This window comes from Stenella coeruleoalba, assembly GCF_951394435.1.
Source record: "Stenella coeruleoalba genome assembly, chromosome: 20".
Classification (NCBI taxonomy): domain Eukaryota; kingdom Metazoa; phylum Chordata; class Mammalia; order Artiodactyla; family Delphinidae; genus Stenella; species Stenella coeruleoalba.
In genome coordinates this window covers 52,229,280-52,235,879 of record NC_137166.1, presented here as the reverse complement: position 1 = coordinate 52,235,879, position 6,600 = coordinate 52,229,280, and positions in this window count along the sequence as shown.

Here is a 6,600-nt window from a genome sequence, read left to right as displayed (position 1 = left end):
TTACGATTTTTTAACAAGTAAATGTTTATTCCTTCTGCATTTTTATGGCTTATGGTATAAAATTTCAGTTCCTAGAGGCCACCTGCATTCCTTGGCTTGTGGCCCCTTCATCCTCAAAGCCAGCAGTGTAGCATCTTTAAATCACCCATCCTAATATATTCCACCATATATGTAAATTTCTCAGCACACTTGGTCCACTCCCTTCTCGAAGATTCACCCCTCCTGTACTAACATACTGACGTAGAATAATTGAATTCTTAGTCTAAGAGAACCTAATTTTGAATCTTGCCTTTGCCATTGCCTTGCTGTCTGATCCAGTTTCTTCATATTTTAAATGAGAATAATAAGCTATATTACAAAAGATGTTTTAGGTTTCAAATAACAGAAAACTTAAAAGAGTTCAAACAAGAAAGACAGTTTACTAGCTCAAGTAGCCAAAAGGACCAAAACAAGGCATTCATCTTGTTTATCCTAGTACTTCAGGATGCCTTCAGTGGCAAGTAAGAGAAAACCCCAACTCAACCTCACAAACACTAGGAAGAAGAAATCTACAGGTAAGGCAAGCTCCACCTGCTATACATTAATATTTCCCTACAATTTACTTGAGATTTATATGGTTTTATTTCACAATTACCTTCTCAAATAATTATATTGCCTGATCACCTTTTCATTCCTATCTCAGCCACTTCCCTGTTTACTTCATAGTACTTACCGTAATTTCCTATTATGGGTCCCCTATTTACTGCCTGCTCTGACTCCCTGAAGGCAGGTCCTTTGTGTCTGTCACCACTATATCTCCAGCGCCTAGAGCACTGCCTGGAACGTGGTAGGTTCTCAGAAAATAGTCACTGACTGATTGATTTATTTCAAGCCTGAGCCATTCCCATCCCCACTTGCACGGTAAGAGAATGTTAGTTTCCCCACTCCCTCAAGGTAAGTATATCATACAGCTTTAAATTTTGGCCGTATATATAAATAAAGATAGCACTTTTCCTTTTTCTCTTCCTGGCGCTCTCCTACACATCCCTCAAAGCCTTATTCAAGACCCCTCCCCTGAGAAACCTTCCTCACATCAACCCTTTCAGTCCCGCCCTACCCAGTTTTTCTCCCTTCTTTGTGCTGTAACACATTTTTCATTAAGTTTTATGAGCAAAGCACGCTGTTTTGTTGAGCATCCCTACTACTTAGAAACGCCTTTAAAGAAGACCCCTTGGGACTTCCTTGGTGGTGCAGTGGTTAAGAATCCGCCTGCCAATGCAGGGAACACGGGTTCGAGCCCTGGTCTGGGAAGATCACACATGCCGCGGAGCCCGTGCGCAACAACTACTGAGCCTGCGCTCTAGAGCCCGCGAGCCACAACTACTGAGCCCGCGTGCCACAACTACTGCAGCCCACGCGCCTAGAGCCCGAGCTCTGCAACAAGAGAAGCCACCGCAATGAGAAGCCCGCGTACGGCAAAGAAGAGTAGCCTCCACTCGCCGCAACTAGAGAAAGCCTGCGCAGCAACGAAGACCCAATGTAACCAAAAATAAATAATTTTATTTATTTATTTTATAAAATAAATAAAGAGGGCCCCTCGCCTAGCGTCAGTGCTTAGACAGTTGTCATGAAGACAGGCTTCCGGAATTGACGGTTGCCCTGACAACGGACGCGCGGTGGTTAGCTTTCAGAACGCAGCCTGTGATTGGTCGAGAGGAAACGAACTGTGTAACCACCTTCTCCTTCACCACTCCGCCTACGGAAGATAGAAGAAGCCTTTGACACCGCTGTACCCAAAGCGGAGGCCGCCCCGGAACTCCAGGGTTTCCTCCGCCTTTGCCCTCAGAGAACCGTCGCCCTGAGGAGCCGGAATCCCGCGAGGACCTGGGAAATGTAGTTAGGGAGCCTGCGCAGGCGCAGAGGCATTCATGGCACAGGGGCTGCGCACTCCGCGGCACCGCCTTCGTGGGGACTGTCTGTGGGGGACCCGCTCTCAGTCCAAGACCAAATTGCCAGGTACTTCAGGATACGAGTGTCCATGACACTCATTGTGTCCTCCCCGTCTTTGGCCAGAAGAGAGGCTCGGAGCGGTCTCGGAGTCTTAGGCCATCTAGAGCAGGGGTTCCCAACCCTCTGGCCGGTGTACCCACCAGTCCATGGCCTGTTAGGAACCGGGCGGCACAACAGGAGGTGAACAGCGAGCGAGCAAAACTTCATCTGGGACTCCCCACTGCTCTCATTACCGCCTGAACCATACCCCACCGCCCGCCACAGGTCAGTAGAAAACTTGTCTTCCACGAAACCGGTCCCTGGTGCCAAAAAGGTTAGGGACCGCTGATCTAGAGGACAGAGGGGAATAAGAAGCTGGGCGAGGCTGGGGCCTGCCGTCAAGGAGCCTGAGGCTGGAAGGGGGGCGGGCTTTGAGGCGAGGCGGTTGTAGGGGCGGGGTTATGAGGCGAGGTTATGAGCAGGACTAGAGCGGGAATTGGCTGGAATGGGCGTGGACGGGAGGGCGACCCTGGAAAAGAGGCGGGACCTCAGGTGGAATTGAGCCAATGAAGCTGGAGTAGGCGGAACTCGCTGACTGTCCTGAGAATCCTCCTATCCAATATCCTTCTTGAGTCCACGGGCGAAAGTGAGGCTCAGAGAAGAGATTTGTCCAGGACTGTTCACTGATCTTTCATTCTTGGTTTAGGGACTCATTGGCTGAATTAAATGGTGTTGAACCAGTTCAGTTTCTAAGCTAACTTTCTAAGGAAGGTAATTAGTAAATGTTTTGTAATAAGAAATTTATCGTTATTATTGTTTTATGAGTAATACAAGACTGAAGCATGTGTCACTTTTTGGCTCTCACTCCTTGTCGTAACGGGTGTAAATGATCTCTCAGGAATGGGATGGCCCAAGTCTTGTGACGCCGTGTTTTCCTGGTGAGTTTATCAGGTCTTTCTGTCCCTCTGTAACAGCTGAAATTTATCAAGCACGGAAGTTTTCTGACTCAGTGGAGATCTGCTTTTATGCAGCTTATGGTACAAAGGGAACAACTCTTTTCTATCTTGTTGGGATTTCTTTCACCAGCAGATAGGTAGGCCTACACATAATTTTCAAAGCCAAGCAACGAAATGCTATTAGACAACAAAAAACGTCCTCATGTAATAAAGAGTGACTCCATTATTTTTTTTACTTTTTCTTTTTAAGATTCTTTTTGATGTGGACCATTTTTATTTTAAGTCTTTATTGGATTTGTTACAATATTGCTTCTGTTTTATGTTTTGGGTTTTTGGCCACAAGGCACGTGGGATCTTAGCTCCCCGACCAGGGATCAAACCCTCACTCCGTGCATTGGAAGACAAAGTCTTAACCACTGGACCGCCAGGGAGGTCCCGTTTTTCTTTCTTTCTTCTTTTTTTTTTTTTTGGCCCACACCACGCAGCTTGCGGGATCTTAGCTCCCCGACCAGGGACTGAACCTGGGACCACAGGCAGTGAAAACACCAAGTCCTAACCACTGGACTGCCAGGGAATTCCCAACTCCGTTTTTATCAATGTTTGCTGAAATCATTGAGCCTCACCCCTCCCTTTTCCCGTGTCCCACATCTGGGGAAGCAGATTGGAAAGCCTGGCTGTGCCCTCTTTTGGTGCCAGTGGGAAGTTCAAACCAAAGGCAGGAACCCTCACCCTGGCCCCACCCATTAACCACTATACTAACCCCAAGCCGGTCCTTGCTCTCTTTCAAGCCACTTTCGAACCAGCTTGGGAAGCCTGCCTGCTCCCTAAAGAAAGTCACATTGTGTGACTAGTAAATCGTTTCATACCTTCTTGCTGTGTGTGTGTGTGCCGACATCAGTCTGGATGTTCAAAGCAAATTTGGTGGGGGGGGGGCATCCTGTTTGGCCATAGTTCTTCAGAAGCTCCGTTCTTGTAACATGGTCCAGGAACAGGGAGCCTAAGATCATTATCAGATGGGGCACAGAAGTGTAATGTCCTGCATCCTCATGGGTTAGAGCTCAGGAAAGCTGAGCTGAATGACAGGTTGGATTATTGCTCACGTGATGCTCATTTACACTTAATGGGTTCCCAGCCCTCTTTGCAGATGCTTGAGCAACCGAGGCTGTTATGTCCCACCTGCTGGCCCCAGCCCTGATCTGACCCTTGTGAATTGGGTTCAGTCACAGTTCAGACAGTTGAGGGTTCAAAACGTGGGGCAAGATCTCCCACTTTGGAAGGGCTTTCTGGGGAAGATGACCCCCAGAGGCTGCCTCCAGGGTAACAAGCCTTCAGTGATGGAGGGTGAAGCACATTTCTTCATTCACAGCACAAATAATTAGTACATTCGCAGAGTTGTGCAACCATCACCACAAACAAGTTTAGAACTTTTTTTTTTTTTTTAACCACGTCACGAGGCATGCAGGATCTTTAGTTCCCTGACCAGGGATTGAACCCATGCCCTCTGCAGTAAAAGCATTGAGTCTTAACCACTGGACCACCAGGGAAGTCCCAAGTGTAGAACATTTTCATCACCCTAAAAAAGAAATCCCTTAGCCGGCCTCTCTCGAGCCTCCCGTTCCCCAGCCCCTGGCAACCACTAATCTACTTCCTGTGTCTTGTGGATTTGCCTATTCCGGACATTTCATTTAAATGGAATCATACAATATGGGGCCTCTTATATCTGATCTTTTTACTTAGCATAATGTTTTCAAGGTTCATTCTTGTTGTAGCATCTATCGGTACTGGATTCCTTTTTATTGCAAAACAGTATTCCATTGTATGGATTATACCACATTTTATTTATCAGTTCATCAGTTGATAGACATTAGTCTCCACTTGGAAGCTATTATAAATGATGGTGATATGAGCAATCATGTACACGTTTTTATGTGGACATGTGTTTTCTTTTCTCTTGGGAAATACCTAGGAGTGTAGTTGCTGGGTCATAGGGTAAGTCTAGGTTTAACTTTTTGAGGAACTGCCAGACTGTTTTCCAAAGTGGCTGAACCATTTTACAAGTCCACCAGCAGGGTATGAAGTTCCAGTTTCTCTACATCCTCACCAATACTTGTCTTTTTGATTATAGCCATCCTAGTGGGTAGTATTTCATTGTGGTTTGGATTGTATTTCCCTAATGACGAATGATGTTGAACATCTTTTCATGTGCTTATTGGCCATTTGTGTATTTTCTTTGAAGAAATCTATATTCAGATCCTTTGCCATTTTTAAGTGGATTATTTGTCTTACTATTGAGCCATAAGGGTTCCTTATATAGCCCAGCTACAGGTGCTATATCAGATATATGCTTTGCAACAATTTGTCCTCATTCTTTGTGTTGTCTTTTCACTTTCTCCATGTTGTCCTTTGAAGCACAAAAGTTTTTAATTTTGATGAAGTCCAATTTATCTTTTTTGTCTTTTTTTGCTTGTGCTTTTGGTGTCATATCTAAGAATCCATTACCTAATTTAAGGTTATTAAAATTTATACCTATGTTTTCTTCTAAGAGTTTATAGTTTTAGCTCTTACATTTAGATATATCTCTGATCCATTTAATTTTGTCAATTTTTTATTGTGGATAAATACACATAAAATTTACCATCTTAACTATTTGTAAGTGTACAGATCAATGGTATTAAATACATTCATCACTTGTGTGGCCATCACCACCACCCATCCCCACAACTGTTTTCAGCTTGTAAAACTGCCCCTTTCTCCAGCTCCTTGCAACCACCATTCCTAGGTACGAATTTCCTAGAACAGTATCTTCTCAACATTAGGCATCCACATCCCACCTCCTTGGTTTATACAGAGCGGCCCCTTTCCATCCTCCTAAGACACCACTGCCTGTCCCAAGATTCTATTTATTTCCATCCCCTTGGAAACTTTCAACCGCAACTGTGACTGAACAATTGGTATCACTTGCCGTGAATGGAAGTTTGCTGTAAAAGTAAATGCAACGAAAATTACTATTTGCACATTTTCAGTGGATAGCATTGCCCACCCAAAGTGCAGAGTTTGGGGTCCTGGGGAGAGGCTAAGTGTTAAAGCTACTTTCTCATTGGGGTGACCAAGAGGGATCAACAGACTCAAAAAGGGAACACTGGTCTCTCGGGTTGGATAGAGTAAGATGCCAGCCCCACCCCATTCCCCACCCCTGCCAGCCCACAGTGGACATGTAGCATGACATGAGGGAAATAAACAGCCACCAAAATCTGACACACAACTGTGTGACCATAGCATAATCTAGTTCATCCTGATGGATACAATTAAGAGTCCACTGGCAGGATGCTAGGCCTTAGCCGGGTGTTCCCCAACCTCATTCGATGACATACCACCGTCAATTTGTTTTGCTGTAGTTGTGTGCCATGCATTTTCCTTTAAATCAGCTTAAAAACAAAACAAAACAAAACAGATCAATTTGTTTTTAAAGAGGACTTCCTACCACTACCATGAGTGAGAAACTGGTATCTCTTGTCAGTAGAGGAAAAAGGGGGAGAGGGGAAGTAAAATAAGTACCAGGAGAGCAAAACAATATTAAATTCTAGCAACAACTCTTGCCTGAGCCTGAGGCCTACTGTGTCTTTGTAACTAGAGAGGAATAAACATGCCGTCCACGCTTCCTCCTTGATCAAGTAGG